Source organism: Lissotriton vulgaris, chromosome 6 (genome assembly GCF_964263255.1).
Source record: "Lissotriton vulgaris chromosome 6, aLisVul1.2, whole genome shotgun sequence".
Taxonomy (NCBI): domain Eukaryota; kingdom Metazoa; phylum Chordata; class Amphibia; order Caudata; family Salamandridae; genus Lissotriton; species Lissotriton vulgaris.
The window spans coordinates 240,242,187-240,267,739 of NC_141694.1; the positions used below are offsets into that span (position 1 = coordinate 240,242,187).

A 25,553-nucleotide genomic window follows, 5' to 3' on the forward strand; every position below is an offset into this window, starting at 1 on the left:
CAATTTTAATATATTGGAAAAAAAAGTATTAATTCGGTTTTTTTAAATTTTGTTTTGTTAATATTTTACATTAAGAATATGAAATATAATGTAAAAAATGAAATAAATATAAATATTTATATTATAAATGTAAGAAATTGGTATGAAAATAAATAAATATAATTATTAATACATTTAATAATTATCATTTACAAAACCTCTGAAATTCATTGAAAAAAAATATAGGTTTCGCACCTGGATAGTTAGGAATTAGCATTTAAAAAACCCTTAAGAAATTCACTTTAAAAAACCATAGGATTCACAGATGTTATAGTTAGCTGGACATTTCACTCATACATATATATATATATATATATATATATATATATATATATATATATATATATATATATATATATATATATATATATATATATATATATATATATATATATATATATATATATATATATATATATATCCAAAACTTGAGTTCGCCCCAGGTGAGAGAGACCACAGGCAGTTGTGCATCAATCCGCTTTATTTGGAGACAAACGCTCGCCAAGCAGCACACAGGAATCTTCCTTCTAAAATCAAGAGCCAGACGCGTTTCAGGAGAATGACCCTCCCTTCCTCAGTGGCTTTCCTGCTACCAACGACGGGCGGATTACCCCTCGCACTTGAATGTCAAATGAGTCCCGCCCATGTGGGCGTGGCCAACACCGTGGCACTCTGGTTCTCCTAGTGCAGGTAGGTTTCAACTACAGTGAGTGTCCGTCGTGTAGTGCAGTACATTAACATAGTGTCACCCCAGTGGGTTGAAGTCCAAAAGCTGCTCTGTTGCATGGCTTCTGCCTCGTATTGCCTCTGGGATTTCTGCCTTCCCTAAGAGTCAGCTTCTCCTGTTACTCGGGCCTGCAGCGCAGGGGGTCTCTTCTCGCGGCCGGACGCAGCCGCTCAAAATCCAAAACTTGAGTTCGCCCCAGGTGAGAGAGACCACAGGCAGTTGTGCATCAATCCGCCCGTCGTTGGTAGCAGGAAAGCCACTGAGGAAGGGAGGGTCATTCTCCAGAAACGCGTCTGGCTCTTGATTTTAGAAGGAAGATTCCTATGTGCTGCTTGGCGAGCGTTTGTCTCCAAATAAAGCGGATTGATGCACAACTGCCTGTGGTCTCTCTCACCTGGGGCAAACTCAAGTTTTGGATTTTGAGCGGCAGCGTCCGGCCGCGAGAAGAGACCCCCTGCGCTGCAGGCCCGAGTAACAGGAGAAGCTGACTCTTAGGGAAGGCAGAAATCCCGGAGGCAATACGAGGCAGAAGCCATGCAACAGAGCAGCTTTTGGACTTCAACCCACTGGGGTGACACTATGTTAATGTGCTGCATTACACGACGGACACTCACTGTAGTTGAAACCTGCCTGCACTACGAGAACCAGAGTGCCACGGTGTTGGCCACGCCCACATGGGCGAGACTCATTTGACATTCAAGTGCGAGGGGTAATCCGCCCGTCGTTGGTAGCAGGAAAGCCACTGAGGAAGGGAGGGTCATTCTCCTGAAAAGCGTCTGGCTCTTGATTTTAGAAGGAAGATTCCTGTGTGCTGCTTGGCGATCGTTTGTCTCCAAATAAAGCGGATTGATGCACAACTGCCTGTGGTCTCTCTCACCTGGGGCGAACTCAAGTTTTGGATATATATATATATATATATATATTCCACCAAGCACAGCGGCCGCTGTGCGAATGCACTTCCAATCCAGTCTTTCACAAAGTTTTCAACGAGATAGCGTGTGTGCTCAAAATTTATTTATTTCTTCATTTTGGTTCCAGCATGTAATACACGGAAAACATGGAACAAAAAACCCAACGCGTTTCGGCGATTTGACTCTCGCCTTGCTCACGGGTAACTCGTGTAACGAAAATGAAGCTTATAAATAAAGTTGTTACAAAGGTGCACATGTGATCAGTGAACAAATAGTAAACATAGACAAAGGACGTGGACCATGTAACTTTGGCGGCCATCTTATCACAGTATTATTAACAGGCTGGTCAAATCAAAATAATACATTCCTAGTGGATTTATCAGCTGTTTCCATGATTTTAGGTAGCTGTATCGTGATTCATAAACATATTAATATCACCCTATAGTGCGTGGTTGATAGGTTGGTCCAAACAAGCTAAGTAATGAAACGTAACTTGATTCAAAGCCAAGTGACTATAGACTATGCTTAAATAAAGTGTCCGTGCACTAAAGTGCAGATCACATAAAATCCAAGTGGATTATATAACGTCCGTGAACATCAAAGTTCCCCCAATGTCTGGACCTGTTTCTATGCTCATCAGAGGTTTAAATCCTATTCTTTTCTTCCCCAGTGGGACAAATAATGCTAGTTTCCAGGTAGTCACGTGTATTCTCACAACACAGGAATTCAACAATTATTTTCTTCAGATGACATATCTTCTTGATCCTGTACATCAGCAGGAGAAAACAAAAAAGAGAGGGATACAGCCTGTCAGATTAGCAAATTCATGCCAAATATAAGTAAATGCCAAACTATGTCCAAAACAGTTTCAATTATACATCCTCTGTCATTGTGATACCAATGTGTTTAAAATGTTGAAATGCAGCAGTTTTGCAGGAGTTATAGAACATGCAATGTGTGTCATTACTGTTGGTCAGTACCAGTATACTCAAGACAATATTGAAGCCCCAATAACATGAAATTATGCAGAAAAAGGACGGAACACAGTTGTATAGCCTTTACTCTCCGAGGTGCCAAACCATTTCTTCCTCAGAGTTAAGACCTCCCGGAATGAGGGTATCTAGATTTATAATGTACCTGTTCTCTAGCTGTCGTAGCTTACGAATCTTGTCCCCCCCTCTTTTCATTTGGGGTAATTTATCCACTACAAAGAATTTTAGAAGGTTGCGATTCCCTCCATGTAGTACCTCAAAGTGTCGAGCAACAGGTGAGTTTTGTTCTTTGTTTTGGATTGCCCTCATATGTTGTAAAATCCGGGTCTTAGCAGGGAACATGGTGCTACCTACGTACTTTTTAGGACAGGGACATGTAAGCACATAAACACAGTATTCCGACAGACACGTGAGATGTTTTTCAATGGTTTTCTCTTTGTCTTCTACCGGAAAGTATACTTTTTTGACATTTGTGCTATACTTGCAAGCTTTGCACTTCATGCAAGTATAAAAACCCTGAATTTTGGAGGTGATAGATTTGGTCATGCTCACCTCATTTTGGCTTACCTTGCTTCTGAGTGTATCTGCTCTGCGATAGGTGACACATGGCCTCTCCTTAAGGATGTCATTAAGGGTTGGTTCTGTCCTAAGGACTTTCCAATGTTTGTACAGGCTTTTTTGAACTTTCCATGACGGAGTGAAACGTGGAAATGAATCTAATCGTTTCATTTTCCTCGCTTCCACTTCTCTGTTCTGAGGTCGGTAGGGACAGGTGACTAATCTTGCTTGCTTTGTCGAATGAACAGTCTATGACTTTTTGTTTATAGCCTCTCTCCCTGAAACGTTCTTTCATACATTCCCCCTCTTTGGCAAAATCTGAGTCCCTGCTACAATTCCTCCGAGCCCGGAGGAATTCACCAAACGGAATACTCTCAATCAGAGCTCTGGGATGACGGCTTTCCACATGGAGTAGAGTGTTCCCTGCGGTTTTCTTGTGAAACAATTTCATCGCAAGTTTGCCTGCAGAGACCTCCACAGATAGATCTAGGAAGACTGCCTTGGATTCACTGATCTTGCCTTCTAGGGTTAGGTTGAGCTCATTTCTGTTAAGTTCTTTGATAAATAGTTCTGCAATGTTTGGACCCTCCTAGATGATAAATAGGTCGTCTATGTATCGCAGCCATACTCTCACATGGCTGCGATACAGAGTGTTGGTCCTTGCTACTTGCTGCCCCCAGCTCGCCATGAATAGATTAGCGAAACTGGGAGCAAAGCAAGTTCCCATTGCTGTCCCTTGACATTGGCGGTAGTACGTGTCATTAAACACAAAATAGTTGTGCTCGAGACAGAACTGCATCATTTTGATGATCATTTCCGTATGCTCCAGATAAGAGATAGACCTTCTCTTTAGGTACATATATATATATATATATATATACACACACACACACACACACACACGTATGTTTGTTTTGAGGATACTATGCATGTTTGTTTTGACAATATATATATATATATATATATATATATATATATATATATATATATATACACACACACACATATATATATACACATATATACATACATACATATATATACATATACACATATACATATACACATATACATATACACATATATACATATACACATAAATACATATATATATTTATATTGTCATTATAGTTTATGCTCCGGGGTCCCCAGCGAATGGGCAGGTCTATCCAGTGCTGATGACTATCGATGAGTATTCCCTGGAAGAGAAGTAGGGGTGCAGCACACCCAGAAAGCATTCTGGAGTTCAGAAGTTGAATGAACAATACAGATGCCTCAAAATATGTGTGTATCCTGTCACATTTGCTGCTCCTTCAAAGATCAAATAGCAGGCTATATCTATTGACAGGTTGCTACTGACTTGGAAACTAGAGTGCAATTTTATTTTTCCGACTGCCAAGTGACATGATTTTGTAAAAGTTATCTAGGCGACAATCCTGATGGGGAACAGGAAGGAAAAGGAAAGGCTGTACCATGTCAGTTTTTTCTAACAGGCTACAACATTTAAAGATTGGACAATTAACTATGAACATTTCAAATTATAGCAGTAATTCGGAAAGCACACATAAAGCGTCTTTTCTAATTCTAATAACATTTTAATAGGATCAAAAGAAATAAAGACACTTTACTCTGTAATGTGCAAATGATACATATTAACTGAAACCAGATTTCCATGCATTCATTTTTACCAGTAAAACTGCATGTCTATGCAAATATATTGGCCATTCCAAAGGAAAATGGAATGTTTGTAAATTAGTGTGCTACTTTACCAGTGCTCCAAAATTCACCGCCAGCTACATGCCACATCATTATCGTTCTCCTGCTCAATAGGATGGCACATTTGCTAGACTTGTTTTTTTTTTTGTAGGACTCTTTGATCTATCACAGTTCCTAGAACTTCAGTGATATAACATTAATGGCAGAACCCCCACTCTGAAAATTGTTCCAGCATCACTGGCTGATAATGGCCGGAAGCAGTTCCAATAAGGCTGAGGGATTTAGCAGAACATGCACATCCAGTGCTGAATGGACCCTGAAGTCTCTACACAATGCAGAAGTGATTTTCTCTGTCGCTATTGATCACACACCTGCTTACAAAACAGACTTATCACCTAACATGTAACTGCTAAGGGTAATCATTTTGTGGTGGGTGCAATAACAGGGTCTGTGGATGTGTCCCAGAATCGAGTACTCGAAGAGTGAAAATCTCAGGATGCAGGACACTTAACTCTTCCTGTCCTTCTTGTGGGTGACAGAAGGGCACAAGGGGCGCTCATAACAAACACTTCTTGTAGTTTAAAACTACTTTCAAGGAACTACAGTTGACTTTTGGTTAAACAGCCAGATAATAAATTTCATGGTGGCATCTGTGACCTGTCTCTCCATATAGGCCAATGGGTGCAATCTTGGGCAAATCACATTCTCATGTATTCTCTCACTCGCATGTTCAATCAACAAGTGCAGTATGTGATATAATTTGAGTGGAGTTACTTAGAGAGATACTGAAAACAAATACCACAGCTTGACCATTATGTTTAGCCGTGAAACAGGCAGCTTTACAATTCTCCACACTACGGTTCATGAATAAAAAGCATTGTTAAAGCCAGTAGCTCTCACCTACAAGATATACTAGCTTAGTCAGTGTTTTAGCCATATTTCACAGCAGTATGACTGCTCTCCAGCATAGTTAAAAGTTAGGGGAAACAGTGTTAAGACGCGGTCAGGGCTGGCCATGTCAGAGCGATATATTTTTCTGGTGGGGATGAGGAAGACACAAAGAAACAGGGGTGTGAAGAGGTGGCAAGCAAGGAAATGCGGAAGTCGTGGGAGAAGGGATAGTGACAACAGGTGAGAAATGATGCGGGATGGGGAAGGTTGAAGCAATGACTGGGTAAACGAGGTAAGCAACGAAAATGGCGAGGTAGCAACAAAAACAGCGAGGAAGCTTCTCTATCTATTTTCTCCTCCAAGAACAAAAACCCTTCAGCAGCCGTAGACTAAGAAGGGGGCCGCATTGAGGGGGGTTTACGAGGAGCAACGGCAAAGAGACCCAGCCGCAATTGCAGTGGAGGGGGGCGCACTGAGGGAGGTTTCTGCAGTGCAGTTGGCTGTACCTCTGAGAAAGAGATATTATCATGAAGCACAGATGCCTCACCAGGACAAAACTGCCAGGCTGCCTTTACTTCAGAGTGTTTTACTGTTAACACGCACAGTATTTTAGATGACAAAAGCAGCAGCTATGTTGAACTAGAAGGAATCACTCAAATGTAATCCGAAAATCGCACAGAAAGAAAACATTGCCAGCAAAATAAGTGTTAAATATTTCATGAAATGCGTCTGTATCGTAATGTGAAATATGCATTCAGTATAAACAAGCAACGGAGTGGGAGGCGTGGCCGGAAAACTGAGCCGACAAGCATGCTTGAAATTAGTGCAGCCTTAGGGAGAATGATTAGACAGACAAGCACAGTGCAAGAAACGTGCAGGAGAAATTATGTAAACAAGCACAGTGCAAGTGATGTACAGGCAAAACGTTATAAAAAAGGGGCCTAAAATCGGATGGAAACATTACTTCAGCAACAGGAAACCGATAAGAGCAGCACACAAGGATCAGCAGAAGGAACAGGAAACAGTATAATGCAGCCAATAGAAACTGAGAAAAAAGTAAGTGGCAAGCACAGGGACCAAAGAAATGCAATGAAAGCAGAGGGGGTGTAAGCTCCTTTTAGGATATATCCTCGCGATGTGTAGGCAAAATCTAATAAGAGTAGTATCGGGTTGGAGAATAAATAATATCAGTTGTAAAGCGCCTAGTTACACCAACTGGTTTGTCCCCGCGCTGAGGCAATAACTCTTCATAGAAGGAGAACTATACCTGGAAAAGCCAGGTTTTCCGGGTTTTTTTCGGAAGAGAGACTCCGATGGTTCCGCACGGAGAGAAAGAGGTAGAGTGGTCTAGTTTTTGGCTACCAAATAACTGAACAAACGCACTTCCATTCTTACTTTTTGTACTTCGGAACCTTTAACCAGATAGGTCCTGGTTGATCTAAGATGGTGTGTAGGATTATAAGGGGTAAGTAGGCCATGCAGATAACTTGGACCTTTGCCCTGTAAGCTACGGCGACTAATGCATAAGGCTTTAAAAATAACTTTGCATTACAGGCAGCCAATGCAGGTCTTCAAAAGCCTTCACCGTGGAAGCTCTTGTGAGCTTCAGAATTAGGCGGGCTGGCGCATGCTGGATAAATTGCAGCGTGTGAAGGCATTTGTTTGTTGCTCCTAAATAGAGAACGTTACTGTGGTCCAATTGGGATGTTAACAAAGTGTGGATCAGGGTTTTCCTAGCTGGGGTAGGAAGAAAGTCCAGCGTTTTCTGTGACATTCTCAAGATTACAAAGAACTTCCCTACCACCTTTCTGGTCTGTGCCTCAAAGGAAGGAGTGGAGTCCAACCAAATTCTTAGGTTTTTAATCTGTTTTCTTGGGGTAGGAGTAGGGCCCAATATCTATGGCCACCATGCCGATGACCGAATGGAGGGGGGGATTCCCCACCACTAAGATATCTGTTTTACTGCAGTTTAATTTAAGGCAGGTATTTGTCACCCATGAGGTCAAGTCAGGAAGATAACGTGATGGCTGCTACGTCAGAGGTTTGCAATAACGAGACAACCAACTTCATGCCATCCACATATGACACAATGGTGACTCATTGCCATTCCACAATCTCTGCCAGGGGTGTGATATAAAGGTAAAAAAATGTAGGGCTCAAAATGTAGCCCCTTGGGACCCCTTGGGACAGAGCTATACTTTTGGAGATATGTGGGCGTTGTGCCACCTGGAAGCTCCGATCCTGCATAAAGGAAGCTATCCATTTAAGTACGACATCATCCAGCCCTCCTAATCGGAGACGTTGTAAAAGCAGTTTGTGGGATACCGTATCAAAGGCAGCACTGAGGTCCAAGAAGGAGTTGAAACGGGTATAGGAGGGCTAGTGGGAGGGAAACATGAAACCGGGATAGGCAAAGACACAGGGAGGGGTTGGTAATAAGTTAAAAACAAAGAATAATAATACACAGCAAAAGGGTTGTTAAATATACTGGGCTATCTAGGACAAAGGGCACTTAAGACTTGTGGAGCACCGTACTGCCACAGTGCTGTTGTGTTTTTGCTGGTGTTAGATGCTTTGGGCACTGTGCCACTGCTGTCCAGAGCCAAGTGTTCCCTATTGTAAATTAATATACGCATCAGAGATTCCATGATTGGCTGATATGGTTTACTGGTCAGACCCTAGTACAGTGCATTAAGTGTGCCCAGGGCTTGTAAACCAAATGCTACTAGTGGGCTTGCAGCACTGGTTTTGCCAACCACAGAAGCAGCCTGTAAACGTGTGTCTCAGGTCTGCCATTGCGGAGCCTGTGAGCAGTCTGGTACTGCCACGTTGACTGGGCATGTGACCCTCTTGCCAGTCCCTAAACCTTCCCTTTTCTTCATGTCAGACAGCCCTATGGTAGGCCCAAGGGCAGGGTGCATTCTAGGTATAAGGTAGGACAAGCGCTGATATGTGTGGCATGTCCTAATAGTGAATTACAGCCATTTTCGTTCTTCACTATTGCAAGGCTACCTACTCCCTATAGGCCAGAATGGGCCTGCCTCTGCTAGGTTATGTGTTCCTTGTCTGGATTTTGAGTGACAGGGGCTGGGGGATTCCAGGAGACAGGGTGAGTCAACCCAGTGCTGAATAGAGAGATCTGCATCTAGATGGGAGGGAGGAGTTGCACCTGGGACCTGAATAGGGCTGTGCCTTCCCTCCACAATGCTGTGTGACTTCCCTCCACAATGCTGGCTCCACCTCCTGTGGTGCGTCTGATGTCTCTACCCTGCACTATGAAAGGAAAGAAGAAGTCATGTAAGCAGAGTGCTCCAGAACTGACCAGAGCTGGTTTGGACTAGGCAAATGCCTCTCTTCCTTCAGAGAACAAAGATAAACTGTGTACAGAAGAGGTGACCAGACCCCACAGAATTAGATCACTTTTGGGAAACAAGAAGAAACCTTTGCTTAGGAGAGGAACTCGAGAGACTAAGGAGAGACCATCCCTAAACTGAAGTGCTGCTTGGGGGATTGGCCTGCAGTGGTTGCCTGACTGCCAAAGAAAGGAGAGAGGAACTTTGTGTGCACTTTCATCAACTTGTAATGATCTCCAAGGGCTTGAGAAAAGAGCATGCCTCCTGTGGAAGTCTCAGGGACAACCGACTTCACCCACCAGCTCCCCAAAGATTTCTTTGGAAGTGCCTGTAGATGTGCTGGACTTTCTGAGGAACTGCGTATCGCTAGGAGCTGGAAGCGCGACTCACGAGTAAGAAGCTTGACGCCGACTGCAGCTGTCGCTTCACAACGCGAGAAGGCATCGGCGGAGAAGAGGATCGACGTTGCAGCAGACCCTTCACCAGGAAGCGTGTTGCAGGGCCCGTCGCGGCCCACAAGAACCGCTGTGTCATCGCAGGGCCACAGAAGCGCCTTGCATCGCCGGAGAAGAGGATCGACTTCGCAGCAGACGCCGCCGCAACACCGGGAAGAGTTTCGCAGGACCTTTCGAGGCTCGCATCGATGTCAAAGCACCGAGCATCGCCGGAGAAGAGGATCGACGTTGCAGCGGACGGCACAACATCACCTACAAAAAGACAACATCTTTCTTTCTTTGCACCAGATCTTCTTCGGATCAGAGAAGAACCGACGCATCACCGTCCCCTATGCAGCAGCAGGGGACCGACGCATCACCGTTCTTGCGTGTAAGGAATCAACGCATCACCTTCCCTGCAACACTTTTGTAGTATTGCGTTACGCATTTTAAGGTACATTGACTCAAAGTGTCGCATTTTGCATCCAAGATAGAACTAAGCTAATTCTACCATTTTAAGTACAGTATTGTGGATTTTTGTCGTTTGTGGTCTTGTGTTAGATCCATACAAAATATACCTATTTTTAATAAACAACTTGTGTGGCGTCCATCTGTAGTGTTATCACTTGATTACTGTATGCGTTCACAAATGCTTTACACACTGCCTCTGAAATAAGCCTGTCTGCTCGTGCCAAGCTATCAAGGGGTTGAGCAGGGGTTATTTTAGGAGTGTACCCCATTACCCTGACTAGATGCAAGGGTCCCTATTTGTCACAGGTACCCACCTATGCCAACTAGAGACCCCCAAATCTAACAGTTTGCTATTAACACTATTGTTGTGCATGTGGAGCGACCCGTCACCCTGTGTTCAGGCAGGTCGCTCCCAATGCCACAGAGCTAGCTCCACCTGTCTGTGCCTGTGCCCTCCGCCCGCTGCTGACGAGAGTTCGAGCCTCCTGTGGCTGCCCTAGTTTTCACTACTTTTCGCTGTATTTCAGCCTGCTCCTCTGGGCTACTGTGTTGCTTTCTTCATGGTATTGTTTTTACCTTTTTTGCTGATTTTTTTGTGCTCCTTGGAGCACCCCTGTTCCCTCTCCCCCGCTGCGCTTCGTTTTTCCTGCTGCTGCGTCCCTGCCCCCGCTCGCCAATTGACCCTCAAGCCTGCCTCCCAGCTGCTCCTCCCCATCACCTCTCCTTCTTAATGGCGGCCGCGCCCCTGACGCGCCTAAGGCATGCCAGTCTGCGCCCGTCCGCTCCTGGACCGCGCCCAGCGCCAGACCCCCCTGCCCCGGAATGTGCCACGACACGTCACTGCTACAACGCCAACCTCCTCCATGCACTCAACACCAGCCGCTCATCTACCTGCGTCCAGGCCACCCCAAAGCGCACCCACGGACCGTTCACCTGCCAAAACTGCAACTTCACCAGCCAGCATACACCAACACGACCTGCCCCTCCTACTAGGGCAGGCCACAACTATCTCAGGTGCATACTACTCAACACCCACTCCGTCCATAGGCACGCGGTCGAACTCTGGGACCTGCTCGACTAATCCTGCCCGGACATCGCCTTCCTGACGGAGACCTGGATGAACACCTCATCGTCACCCGACATAGACCGAGAGAAGGAATCACCATCGTCCACAAAAACACCCTAAGAATATCGACCAGCACTGAAGACACCCTCAGCTCCGCCGAACACCTGCACTTCCAGATCCACATCGACCCCAACACCACTCTCCGAGGAACCCTCGTCTATAAACCCCCTGGACCCCAGCCACAGTTCAGCGACTCCATCACTGACATAGTGAGCTTGCACACCTTGGCATCCACAGACTACATCCTCCTCGGAGACCTGAACTTCCACCTTGAGAAAGGCAACAACAGCAACTCCACCACCCTGCTCGACAACCTCGGACTCAGACAGCTTGTCACGACACCCACATACAACACGGGACACACGCTCAACCCAATCTTTTCCGCCAGCAACCAAGTCACCTTCAGCCACACCACCAATCTCCACTGGACCATCGCTGCATCCACTTCTCCTTCAAAATAAAACCACAGCACACAACCACCCGCAATGAATCCCCACAGCAGCTGGAACAAGGTCACCGAAAACCAGCTAATCACCACCCTCGCCCGAGACACACCAATCAAGCCCGCCGACACCGAATGAGCCACCCGGAACCTCAGGCAGTGGATCAACGACTGCGCCAACAGCCTCGCCCCGATCAAGAAACCTTCAAACAGACGGACCAACAGAAGGGCCATCTGGTTCACCACTGACCTCCATGCATCCAAGCAGACCTGCCGAAGACTCGAGAAGAAGTGGTGCCATGAACAGAAACCTGACAACCATGCAGCCCTTAAGAACGCCAGCCGTAGGCACCACCAACTCATTCGAACCACCAAAAGGACCTCCTTCAAGGAACCCATCGACAACAATGCACGCAAAAGCAAAGAGCTCTTCAACATCGTGAAGGAACTCGCCAACCCCAGCTCTGACATCCCGCCTTCACAAGAACTTTGCGACTCTCTAGCCACCTTCTTTCACCGCAAGATCATAGACATCCATGACAGCTTCAACACTCAGACCCCCCCTCCCCCCCGACAGCCGCTGACACCTCAGACCCACCCCCCCCAGTAACACCGGCCTCCTGCTTTCCTGGAACCACATCAACGACGAAGACACCATCAAAACCATGAACACCATACACTCCGGCTCTCCTTCAGACCCCTGCCCTCACCACATCTTCAACAAAGCGAGCCCCATCATCGCTCCCCAACTCGTAAAGATCTTCAACAGCTCCTTCGAGACCGCCATCTTCCCGGAGAGCTGGAAACACGCAGAGATCAACGCCCTCCTCAAGCAACCAAAGGCGGACCCAAAGGATCTCAAGAATTTCCGGCCCATCTCCCTGCTCCCGTTACCGGCAAAAGTCATTGAGAAGATTGTCAACAAATAGCTGACCGGCTTCCTCGAAGAGAACACCACCCTGGACTCATCCCAATCCGGATTCCGCAGCAACCGCAGCACGGAAACCAACCTCATCGCCACCACTAATGACATCAGGACCCTGCTGGACAACGGCGAAAAAGCGTCCCTCATCCTCCTAGACCTCTCAGCCGCCTTCAACACCGTCTGCCACCATACGCACACGCCTCCACAACGCAGGGATCTGCGAAAAAGCACAGGACTGGATCAACTCCTTCCTCACAGACAGAAACCAAAGAGTCTGCCTCCCTCCATTCCGATCCGAAGCCACCAAGATCACCTGCGGTGTACCCCAAGGAACATCCCTCAGCCCGACCCTCTTCAACATCTACATGACACTACTCGCCAACATTGTCTGATCACACAACCTCAACATAGTCTCATGCCGACGACACCCAGCTTATCCTCTCTCTCACCAAAGACCCTGCCATAGCCAAAATCAACTTCCACTAAGGAATGAAGGCCGTCGCTTAATGGATGAAGAACAGTTGCCTGAAACTGAACTCGGACAAGGAGGCCCTCATCCTCGGCTCCACCCCCTCCCCCTGGGCCGACTTCTGGTGGCTGGCCTCGCTGGGAGCTACGCCGACACCCACAGACCACGCATGCAACCTGGGATTCGTCCTCGACTAACCACAGTCAATGACCCAGCAAGTCAATGCCGTCCCCTCCTCCTGCTTCAACACCCTCCACATGCTTCGCAAGATCAACAGATGTCTCCCTAAGCCCTCCTCACCAGTAGGCTGGACTACGGCAATGCCCTCTATGCGGGAATCACGGCCTAACTACAGAAAAGACTAAAGCTTACAGAATGCTCCCACACGCCTCATCCTCGACATCCCCCGCCACAGCCACATCACTGCCCACCTGAGGGACCTGCACTGGCTCCCCGTCAACAAGAGGATCACCTTCAAGCTCCTCACCAATGCTCAGAAAGCACTCCATGACGCCGGACCAGAATACCTCAACAAATGACTCACCTTCTACACCCCAACCGCCAGCTTCGCTATGCTGACCTCGCCCTCGCCACCGTCCCAACCATCCACCCAACGACCACCTGTGGCAGATCCTTTTCGAACCACGACGCCAAGACATGGAACACCCTCCCCATCCACCTGTGCCAGACCCAGGACCTGCTGACCTTCAGGCGACTTCTCAAGGCCTGGCTGTTCAAGCAGTCCCCCCCCACCCATCCCCCACCAACTTCCCCCTAGCACCTTGAGACCCTCGCGGGTGAGTAGTGCGCTCTAAAAATGTCTGATTGATTGCTATCCCTACACTTCGTACGCCAGCCTTCTTGCTGATACTTGTGCCAGGCCCATCTGGATTACTGATGTGCAGGACTTGTCCCACCATGCAGGTCTCAAGGCCCAATGTTGGCCCCTTCGTTGGTCATGCTGGAGTACCCATCTTTCCACAACCAGTGCACAGTGCTATCACACAGACCACTCTAGGCATGTGTGTGTAGAAGGGATTGAAACAGTCTGCGCTCTTTAGACTTTTGTGGATGTGTGCCTGTCTGACGTTACAAATGTTATGGTTGTGAACCTCACTGCGATATTCTCGGTCCCTTGGAAAAAAGGGTCGAGAGAGAGACAGAAAAACTAAATAGGTTTACTGCGACTTAGGCGAAACGAGCACGTATGTTTAGCATTACTGTAGTAGATTGCAACCATGATTTGACCTGGTTTGTGGGAAATGAGCAGGGCAAACACAAGCATTACGGGGTTATGGAAAATGAGCAATATTATGAAATACTGTAACATTGAACCAAGCGAGTCCTAGGCCGGATATGGGAAATTAAATTTGGCATCGTGACTATATGTATTGTGACAGTTTTTTTATCTTGAGTGATTATTACCAATATAAAAGGGAAAATTATGCACACTGATTCTCTGGTGATTACTCACTCAGTTATATTGGCCATTTATGTGTCAACATGGTGTCTACTCAGTTGCTGCACGGTAGGGAACATTATGTGTTTTTTAGATCGAGCTACAGTGCGCATGCACTGTCGGTAAGACCTGCTGTTATCAATAAAATAATGTTATTCTTGTCTCCTACTTACCATTGGTGCAGTTAAGCGTCGCTATTCTTTGCTGCCTCCTGTCTCGTTGCTGCAGCCGATATGTCAATTCTTTTCGAGGCAGAGGAGCACCGGTAAAGTACAAGTTACTCACGCTTGTTTACTATATATTCCTTCCTGCGCACTCTTTTTTGGCATCTAAAGGCGCGCAGCACTGCAAAACTGTGCTGAGCTGGTAAATCAACACATTGGTTTATTTTGGATGTAAACATAATTTCCAACTCCTGCTTGATGAGTCTGTGGCCTGCTCTCCCCTTCTTTCTCACACACTTTTTCCTCTCTTCTACCTGGATTTCACTCACCACTTTAAGTGCAAACTTCATATCCCTCTATCTTTTCCCTGATAACTAATCTATGCAGCTCTCACACCTAAGTATTCCCATACTACATAATTCCACTACATAAATCCACTACACACCACACAATTCCACAACAATTCCAATACAAACCACATAATTCAGCTACACGCCACTTACATCCACCCCACTCCCAAAAAATGGGTAAAAGGCATTATCATTTACGCCAATAGCTTTAACTCTACCAAATGTGAGACCTATTGCATTGCAAATGCTTGTTTTTTTACACAGGATTTAAATTACAGAGAAGACAGGATGTTTTAAATATAACTGCTTGTGACGGATCCTTGCAAACGCAACACGATGATGGATTGATGGAGTGTTGAAACTTTTCAACCACTCATTCCCAGCCAAGAGATGTGGGTTTAATCCATTGTTCTTTTCCTCACTATACTACCCCAGTTTGGACCCAGCCATATGCAAATCAGTCTTGACCCTGCAATCCTGGGAACAAATCAGCCCGAACTGCCGGGCCAGGTGCTCCCTGGACTGAAAACCAGCATCCTGGGAGCGGTTTCACCACGAATCAGGCAGGCTAGCTTGAATTCAATGGCACAGCGAGCTAAGGACCCAAGTCTGGGCATATTCTTGGCCACTTAGGGTGAACGTAGCAAAATCAACAAGATATTGGACGGAGTGTTGAAACCTTTCAAACACTCATACCCAGTCAAGAGATCTGAGTTTAATCCATCGTTCTTTTGCTCACTATGCCACTCCATGTAGGACCCGGCCATATGCAAATCAGTCTTGACCCTGCTCCTTATGGGAACAGTCCAGCCTGAATATCCATCATACTTGGCAGGTGATGCAGATTACAGATCTGGTTCCATCTGGATTCCATCTGGCTAGCATCTTGTGTGGTTCTAAACATTGTGCAAACCTGGTGCTTAAAGTCACTCTCCACAACAAAATACTTCTTCGTAGTGCTGGCACTGGTAGACTTGGCACCCTTGGCTTGGTATCCCCTGACTTTTTGTCTCTACCTCCTGTATTTTTTACTGTGTGCTGGATTTCGTTTTTGCTTGCATGGAGTCTTTAGGCAATTTGCCACTGCTGACCAGTGCCAAAGTGCAAATGCTCCCTGTGTAAATTGGCATTTTAATTAGTTATCCATGATTGACATATTTGATTTACTAGTAAGTCCATTCCCAAGTAAAGAGCACTGTGTGCCCCCCGGCCATGTACCTCGAATGACACTACTCATCCTGCAGCACGGATTGTGCCATCCACGCCAGTAGCCATTCAAATATGTCCTAGACCTGCCACTGAAGTGTCTGCGTGCACAGTTTTGACTGCCATATTGAGCTGGCAAGTACACCCATTTGCCAGGCCATAACCTTCCCTTTTCTTACATGTCGGTCAACCATATGGTAGGCCGCAGGTATCATCATGGGTAGGGTGCAGAGTATGTTAAAGGTAGGACATGCACTGGTGTTGGTTATATGTCCTGATAGTGAAATACTGTGCATTACGTTTTTCCCTATTGTCCGGACTAGCTCCCCCATAGGCTATCATTGGAGCTGCACTGAAACATTTTACATGTGTAACTTTCAATTGGGAACAGAGAGAGAGTTGGAGTTTAGGCTCTCTGAACTGAGAATTTAATAACACATCTTTTAATAAAGGTGATTTTTAAACTGTGTTTTTGAAAATACCACTTTTAGAAAGTGGGCATTTGTTGTTTAACCATGCAAGTTTGTGTATTCACAGTCTGGTTTTGGAGTTTTCACTAGCCCCTGAATAGGCTTTGTCAGGTCTGCACAATGCTGCCTCCACCTCCTGTAGTGAAGCTGGTCTGTGTCCGTCTGAAACCCGACAGCGACCAGACCAGGGACTCTGGTCCTCTGACCCGCCACCACTTCACCTCCAGCACTTTTCACAAACTCAACCCCGGAAGCAACAACTTCCAGCTTTTGATGGAGAACACCACCCACGGCCCTCTCTCCTGTCTACACTGCTGCCACACCTTCCCCCTCCCCGTACCCAAGGAGCATCCTCCTTAACGTATGTTCCATACACAAGCACGCCATAGAAATCTGGGACATCCTCAACACCTACTCGCCAGACGTTGCCTTCCTCACAGAAACCTGGACCAACAGCAACCCTGCACCCGACATCATCACCGCCATTCCCTCGCATCCACTGACTGATAACCACGATGACTCAAACACCACCTCCCTCCTAGAGAACCCTGGCAAAATAGAAGTGAAACAACTAGTCATTGCTCGCAGGCACACAGCGGACCACATGCTTTTTCCTCCGGTGAAGACGGGGTTAAGTATCTCCTACACCACAAAACTCCTCTGGACAGATCACCACTGCATCCATTTCTCCTTCAAAAACTCCACCGTAGACAGGCATGTCCACTGCCTCCCCCGCAGAAGTTGGAAAGTTACTGAAGACCAGCTCTCCTTCGCCCTCGTCAACACCCCACCAAAACTTCATAAGAAGCAAACATCGCAGCACGCAACCTCCACTGCTGGATCACGAACTACGCCGACACACTCGGTCCCTCAAGAAAGCCACCAGAGGGGTGGCAAGGCTTGGCACCAGCCAGGGTGGCTGCAGAACCATCCTGCATAATTCGCCTGATTTTGCCTCACAGAGCGGAGCGGGGTGTCCAGTCCAACGATCGACTGCCTGGGGGCCGGTGCTGGGTTTGCGATCCCGCTCTGGAATGGCAGCAGAGACCGGGGCCTACACCAGCACTGGATGGCACTAAAGGAGCTTGGCTGAGGGCCACAAGTTAGGCAGAGAAACGACTGCTGGGGTCAGGCTGCCGCTATCTGGACTGGTGTCTGTGGTATCCACTGCCTGAGGCATAGACACTGGGCCGTAACCAGCTGTCTCTTCTGTCTCCCCCGGGTTGCGGACGAGGAGGGCCATGGTGAAGACGCCTAGAGCGGGCTGCAGGGCACGACAGCAAGGAAAATACACTGGCTTGGAGGATTGGCCCGAGGGACCGGCACACGAGCAGGTGAAGAGATGCCCCAGGAGGCCATAACAGATGAGGGATAAGACGGATGTAGAACAAGGATGAACAACACCCTGCAAGACTAGGAGAGCAAGAGCCAGCAAACAGCTAGAGGTTAAGGCGAGCCTTGGGTGAGGCAGTGAAGCCTGGTGACAACGAATTGGTGGTTTGGAAGCACTGCATAAATGTAAGTCTACACTGGAAGTGATGAGGCCTGGCTGGAAGCGGGGCTTCTACTGCAGAGTGGAGTAAGGAAATTAACGCCTGGGAAGAATCATTCTGGGCCCTTCTGTTGAGCTGCGCTGGTGTCTACTCAGCAGGTGCTGCTGATTCCAGCTCTTAGACCCAGAAGGGCGCATTGCAGGGGGCAAGCCCAGAGGTTAACGAGCTCCATACTAGGACCACCAACATGCGCCTGAAGGGAGTACCCCCTTGCCCCCATCAAGTGCAATAAATTGGACAAATAGGCGGAGCTCATGCAGGCGGCTGCTGACGGACACGCGGCTGGAAGGCAGGAGGAGGTGGCAGAACCCTCGCTTGGGGATACAATGGCAGCCATTCATGAACTGAGAACTAACCCTAGAAACGAAAATGGAGAAGGCCACCGAGAAACTGGAAGATCAGGTACAGCGGTTAGCCCACCAGCACAAAATAATGGACACAAAACACTAAGACCAGGAAGGAAAGGCCGTACAAACAAAATTAGGGTGGTGCGGGTCCTGGAGTGGTTAGAGGGCCCCTCCATGGATCTCTTCTTGCAGGACCGCATACTGAACCATCTGAAAGGCCTATCAAGTTTTTTCTCAGTCGAACGAGGCGCAGAGCACCGGTACCTCCGCTGAGGTCAGGAGCCCCACCCATGACAATTATTGCCTAGACCCTGAACTATTGAGATCGCAACACTATCCTACAAGCTGCACGCCTCAAGGGAGATCTACCCTATGAAAAGGCATTGATCCGTTTTTTCCTCCAACTTTACACTACTGGTGCAATAACAGCGACACACACATTCGACGAAGGCAAAAGGACACTCTGGCCCAAAGGCCTCTAATACAGGATGCTGTTCCCGGTGAAGCTCAGGGTGTTGGACAATGGCAAGTCTTGGACGTTTACAGCGCCCAGGGAGACACGAGACTGGCTTGTAGATGAACGAGGAAACAAGCAACAGCGACTGCACTTCGGGGATCAGAGTGGCGATGTCCCTCATGGGGAACACAATGATGTTTCAGGCGAAGGTCTCTCACCAGGTGAGCGTTTTTGGAATGAGAGGACACTTGGCCCTGCTCGTAGGATGGGGCAGAAAAGAAACACACTTTGCTGAGCAACGAGCCCCTGCTGATTCTTGGGCAAGATTAACTAAAGACTGAGCTATGGACTTCTCCACATTTAAAGGTCTCACAAGTGTGGAGGTTCTTGTGAACAAATGTAGAGAAAGAAAAACATTGGGCACTAGAATTCCAGGGAAGATGGGAGAGGGCTGCTAATGATCTACAGGAAGTGGCGCCAGCTGACCCCAGCATATAGTGAAAGTTTGATTGGGCGACAGGTGCTCTGCAAATTGGGGATGAGGGTAGTTTTAGGCCTACGGTGCAGGATAGCAGGGTGATGGGGTATTATGAGGGTACTTATTTCTGGTATTATGTTGTATAAGATGCATGTTTTCTTGATTTAGCTTCAGAGACACCAATATGCAACGTATGTGATATTCAGCCAAATGATGACAGGGAAGAGGAGGAGACAATCTGGAAGGAGTCAGGAAGGCTGTGACCTATTCCACTATGGCTATGACATCGCCACATAAAACTGCAGTGAAGGTCATTATGTGTAATGTCAATGGCCTGGGAGGTAAAATCAAGTGTTGATGGTCCTACAATCCCCAGACCTAGTTCTCCTACAGTAGCAGCATTTAACCCCTTCAATGCTCATGACGAGCTCAGCTCGTCATGAGGCACAGTTGAGCTGTGCTTATGACGAGCTGAGCTCGTCATGAAAAGAGGAATTCATAAAATGTTAGCACAGGAGGGGAAAACCATTAGCAGCCAATGTGTTAAAGGGCAACAACTACCTGGGAGAGAATCGGTTTGGATACACACTTCTAGCTCATGTGGGATTCACATCATGCTCCAGGGGATGGCAATCCTCACCACAAACACAATACCTTTCCTACCGCAGCCTACGTAGCAGAACCCAACGGGCAGGTACATGGTGCTTACAGGGTGATGGGAGGGCCAGACTCATAGAACACATTAAAATCTTATTAGATATGCCCCAAGACATCCTCATACTGGAAGGGGCTATGAATGCCAAAATGTCAGTAGAGCAAGATAGGAAAACAATGCCCCATCAGGGTACAGGGCCACAGTCATTGCATACATTTGCTGAAGCAATGGGGCATTTGGACTTATGGAGGGCTCACAACTTGACTGCTAGTTAATACATGTACATCTTGGCAGCACATGGTAGTGGCTCAAGTCTATATTACTTCTTAACTCAGACCATGTATGCAGGGCAATTTCGTGAAGCACGTCACAGGGCAAGGGGCATATCAGATCACTCTCCGGTGGAGGTGCTTCTACAGGGTCCTGCTCAAGACTAAACTCTCCCACTGCGCATAGACCCCAAGCATTTTAGAGTTCGCAAATTTCAAAATAAATGTCGGGAACTAACAAAACAATACTGCGATGAAAATACAGGCTTAATGAACTCACATAGCACTCTCCGACAAGCATTTAAAGTGGTGGCCACGGATTTTGTAATGGCAGTGGCTGGGGCAAAAGAAAAGGGCAGCGCTCCAGCTGCGATAAAACAGAACAAGAAATATCAAACTTGGAGATGCTGTTGGGGCAGGAAGGGGCAATCGACCCAGCACTGAGACACAAGTTGTGTCTGCAACAGGCAGAGCTCATTGACTTGGAGGAGAATGTGGCTCGTGCGCACACGGTTGCCAGGCAGAGACAAATATATGATGTTGGTGATAACATCAATAAGATAATAGCATGGCTAGAAAGGTGAGATAGGAACCGAAACTGGGTGTCAGAGCTCCGAAATCCAGGTGACCCCACCAAAGAGGACCGAAGCGGAAATAGCAGGGGCTTTTGCAGCCTACTATGAGGCAATATACCATACGGTCTCTAGCAGGTCGGGAGAAGATGGCGCCAAACTGCTCAAAGACTTTCCCCTACCGGTGCTTACGGCGGAGGATAGCGAGGCAATTGATTGAGACTTGACGTCAGAAGAGATCATGGGGACCACCCGGGATTTACAATCTGGGAAGGAGGAGAGTCCGGACGGTCTCCCCACAGAATTATATAAATGCGTGGAACAGGGAGTGGCCGAGCCGATCCTAAACATGTTCACTGCTGCAGGAGATGAGGGACAGCTGCCAGAAGATCTAAGTGAGAGGCTGGCTTAGTATATGGTGCTCACTTATTTGAGGAAAGCACCTTGCACTAATCCAGGAAACCCTTATGGTTATTTTAGTTGTCTTAGACAACCTTAGAAAGCCCTTTAAGTGGAAGCTGTGGAGAGAAGCCTTCAAGGCTTAGTCCAGAATGAGTGCATGTTTTACCAGTACTTAATCTTAGGGTTTAGGTTAAGTGAAAAAGAATCACCCAGTGTAGTTATAAAAATGTGTATTTAATTACAAACACTCACTAACATGTTGCAATATCTCCTACCCTGAGATATATTCACAATACACATAATACTATGAGAACAGAACACATAAGTAAACAAATACAAAGTCTCTAGAGGGAGACCAAACCATATACTAAAATAGTGGAATGCAAATCAAGTCTTAAGTCGAGACTGAACCCAGAAGACATAGAAGTGTTGGGGACCCAAGGAACTACCCAAGGGAAGTACCCATGAACCCCACGGAAGTCGGGTGCAGCACGTGAACACAACCGCCTGATCAGCACAAGTCAATGGGTAAGTCGCGGATGCAGTTTTAAAGAAGAAGGACCCTTCCAGTGGACCCTGAAGAAACCCTGTGGAAGATGGAAGAATGGAGTGTCAACCCACTCGTGCATATCCCAGGAACCAGTATACCTACACCAGGGAAGCCAAGTGCATGAAGTGACCTCGGAAACCGGCATAGACCACTATGGAGGACTTCAGGAAAAAGTGCAGCTGGAAAAGAAAATGAAGGAGTCTGGAGGAACCCAAAGGTGGATTTAAGATGAGAAGAACCTGCAAGCAGAGGGGACAGAGTCTATGCCATACAGGAGTGACCAGGAGGCACAGAGACGAATGCCCGTCGGTGTTGATAGATACATGAAATTTGATGGTGCCCTTGAAGTTGCAGCTGTGCGGACCAGGCGCCGCTGTGGAAGACCAGGAGCCGTTCACGACCTGTCCTACGTTGGTTGTCAGAGCCAGGAGGGGTGGGGGGGGGGGGGGGTAGGGGGGGGGGGTTCAGTGTCCGGCAGGGGAACCAACAAGCTTTGGCAGCAGCAGCAACCAATGTAGTCGTCAAAAATGGTACAGCGTCATGGAGAGCAAGGTCCAGGTGACTGACCACGAGCAGGTAAGACAGATTAGGCAACAAGCAAACAGGGGAGACCACTGAAGTCAAAGAAGACTCAAGTGGAGCCATGGGCCTAAGGCACAGGAGTGGCAAGAGGACCTTGAGGAGCTCACCAATGAAGAAAGCCCATGCTGCAGAGGTAGCAGTGAGGGCAAAGATCTTGGCTGCAGGAGTTGCTTAAGGTTGGAGCTTCTTGGAGCCTGAAGATCTCTGGAGGAGAGAGTCAATAAAGCACAGGGGTTATGCTCCAATGAGGGAACTGGTCCCAAACTCAGTATGAAGACAGTGTAGGCCCAGAGGGAGTTGCAGACCTACTACCTGTGTTGCTGAGCCTTTCGGTGTCTGTGGGAGCCCAAAATCAGAAGACCAGTCAGCTGTGTTGCAGTGCCTGTGGATGCATGGGAGTGACTCTTTCACTCCAAGGGAGATTCCTTTGGGTGTCTTGGATGTCCACAGGCCTGGTAAAGAACCTGTAGGGAGCACAGGCACAGATGTTGCAGAAGACCGTAGGACAATGAGACCAGGAGCAACAGGAATCTTCCCTGTTGCAGTCTTGGTTCCCTAAGCGAAGTCCAGAGAGTTCAGACAGGCGAAGTTGAAATGGGTTTCAATCTGAATCATGTCCCAAAACAAATCTAGGGACTCACCCACAGGTAAGCCCCTAAGTACCCTTAGGAAAACGTTGGGACAACTAAGGGGTCCCTCCCACAGGGGGCTGGACAGTGGGGAGGATACTCCCATGTCCTGTGTCCAGTTTTGCACCAGAGCGGAAGCCAAGACTCCCTGAACTGGAGTATGCAAGGAGGGCACACAATGTCCCCGTCAAGACGTCTCAGTGGCACTGTTAAGTATCCCACCCTGCCCCCAATACACTAAAACTTGTCTGGGAGGTGGTCACACCTCCTTGTGACAGGATACCTATTGTTCTGCCGTCCCCTGATAAAGCTTGGATCAGCAGCAGGAGGGCAGAATCGAGTCGCTAGTCGTCAGGAGCACTAGTTTGCTGTCTGGTTCTCGAAGACTGGAGGGCACTGAGGGCCTCCCGAAGGAGCTTTATAGTGCATGGAATCATAACTCCCACACTGTTTACGGTGTGGGGGTATGAATCCAACATGTTCGATACCAAACATGACAGGATTCATTACCACCAGTTTAGAGATGGTCATCGGGTAATACGCACGCCCACTCTATATGTTGTAACGGCTGATGCTCTAACAACGTGGTAGAATGGACTCAGAACGTTGTAGTGGTGCCCTGCTAATGCAGAGGTACCCTCAAATTTGTCTTCAGGATTGAAAGACCTCCCTTAGGAGTGACTTATGGGTTTTAAGTGTCACCTCAGTTATAGAGAAACCTTTGTCTTAAGTGGTGCTAGCACCAGCTAGCACAGGCTGCAATGGCAGGCCTGAAACCACCATTTGAAGGGTTATCAGCCCATGGTGGACCCCGGTGTACATATGCCCTAGGTATTTTAGTCCCATTTACTAGGGACTTACAAGGATACTCCAGTAGCCAATCTGGAGTGTACCCAAGTACTCACTATGCCCAATTTAGGGAGGAAGCAAAAGACACACAATTGATGGAAGGAATGCAGAACAAATCAGCACATTCACCCCCGTTAAAATATCTGGGTTGAATCCATCATTCCTTTGCTCACCATGCCACTTCAGTTTAAACCTGGCCATATGCAAATCAGTCTTGACCCTGTGCCTCATGGGAACTGTCAGGCACTAACTGCCAAGCCAGGCCCTCCCTGGACCGGAAACAAGCATCTTAGGACTGGTTTTGGGGAAGCCCGATAACAGTGCTCCATAAACTGCAGTGGGGGTCTATGAGGGCGGTCTGGCAGACTCAGATATTAGGAGCTACTACTTGGCATCACAGCTTGTCAACGTAAAATACAATGAACCCGCCTATCGAACAGACCGCCTTGTCATGGGAAATTGTGGATGCCCAGCTGTGCTGTACAGTAAATGGCCAGATAGATCATTCCAAGTACATACAAGGACGGTAGGGCAGACATGACACAAAGCCACAAAACTATTGGGATGGGATCTATTTGGACCCAAACGGACAGGGCTTACATGTGCATTCTGGTGGCAGTGAATTAATGCCATAGATTCCTGTGGGTTTAGCCGCAGCTCTCGGCTGACGCTCAAATTCCTAAAAAGGATTTGAGAGTCTTTATAGGGACATGCACAATTGGCACATTAAATTCAGACCATGGACCTGCATTTAGCTCTCTGGCTTACAAAGAAGCTATGGGAAGTTTGGGTGTGGTCTTGTGGTATCTCGCTCTGTATCATCCTGAGGGAAATTAGATTGTGGAGAGGAAAAACCGGGACTTAAAGCAATCCTTAACAGCAAGGGTATTCGGCTCAGGTGGCAGTTGGGTCAATCGCCTATATGGGGTCCAGAGGGCACTTAAAATATCAAGAAGTTCCCCAGGGTCCATACTCCATATGAAGCCCTGTTTGGGAATAGAATGTGGGTACACAACCTCGATTGTGGCAGCGCAGTGGCGGATGAATAACCATTTGACATCAATGATCGTTTGGCTGTTTAACTGAAACTCAATGAATTCTGGGCATTACAAAGCAATGTTCAAGTAAAACGCAAAGCCACTGGGGAAGTGAAAGTTGTTCCGGCAAGATCTGTCTGGGTCCCAAAGATTGGAGACCTTGTCAGAGACAAAATTGTGGACAAAGAAAGAATTTGGGCTATCTTACAGAGATACCAACAATGGGATGGAACTTGTGCCTGTTGAAATCGAACAGCAACAAAATTCAAATGAAACACAAATCTCAATTTGGCCTAATACCGACATTTATGTTAATATATCTTGAAGGGGGAAGTACACAGCACAAACTACTCATTCCAGGCACGAGGGGTGCTAATATGGATAAGGGCAGGCATCCACACGTCGCAGAGGAGGTGGTTACAGACCCGGAGGGGAGAGATGTATTCGTGAAAGGCAAACTGAATGGGCTA

General features: G+C 47.3%; 1 protein-coding gene across 2 annotated transcripts in view; it reads right to left on the reverse strand.

Annotated features, from left to right (window-relative positions):
• TDRD15 (tudor domain containing 15) overlaps window positions 1–25,553 on the reverse strand; it is a 180,643-nt gene that overhangs the window by 31,765 nt on the left and 123,325 nt on the right. Inside the window, exon 3 of one of the 2 annotated variants that reach the window (XM_086926273.1) lies at window positions 1,813–2,442. The exons of the other annotated variant lie outside the window; for it this stretch is intronic. The gene's annotated coding sequence lies outside the window, so the exon portion shown is untranslated. Of the gene's footprint in view, window positions 1–1,812; window positions 2,443–25,553 lie in introns of those variants that run through there. 2 annotated transcript variants of the gene reach the window in all.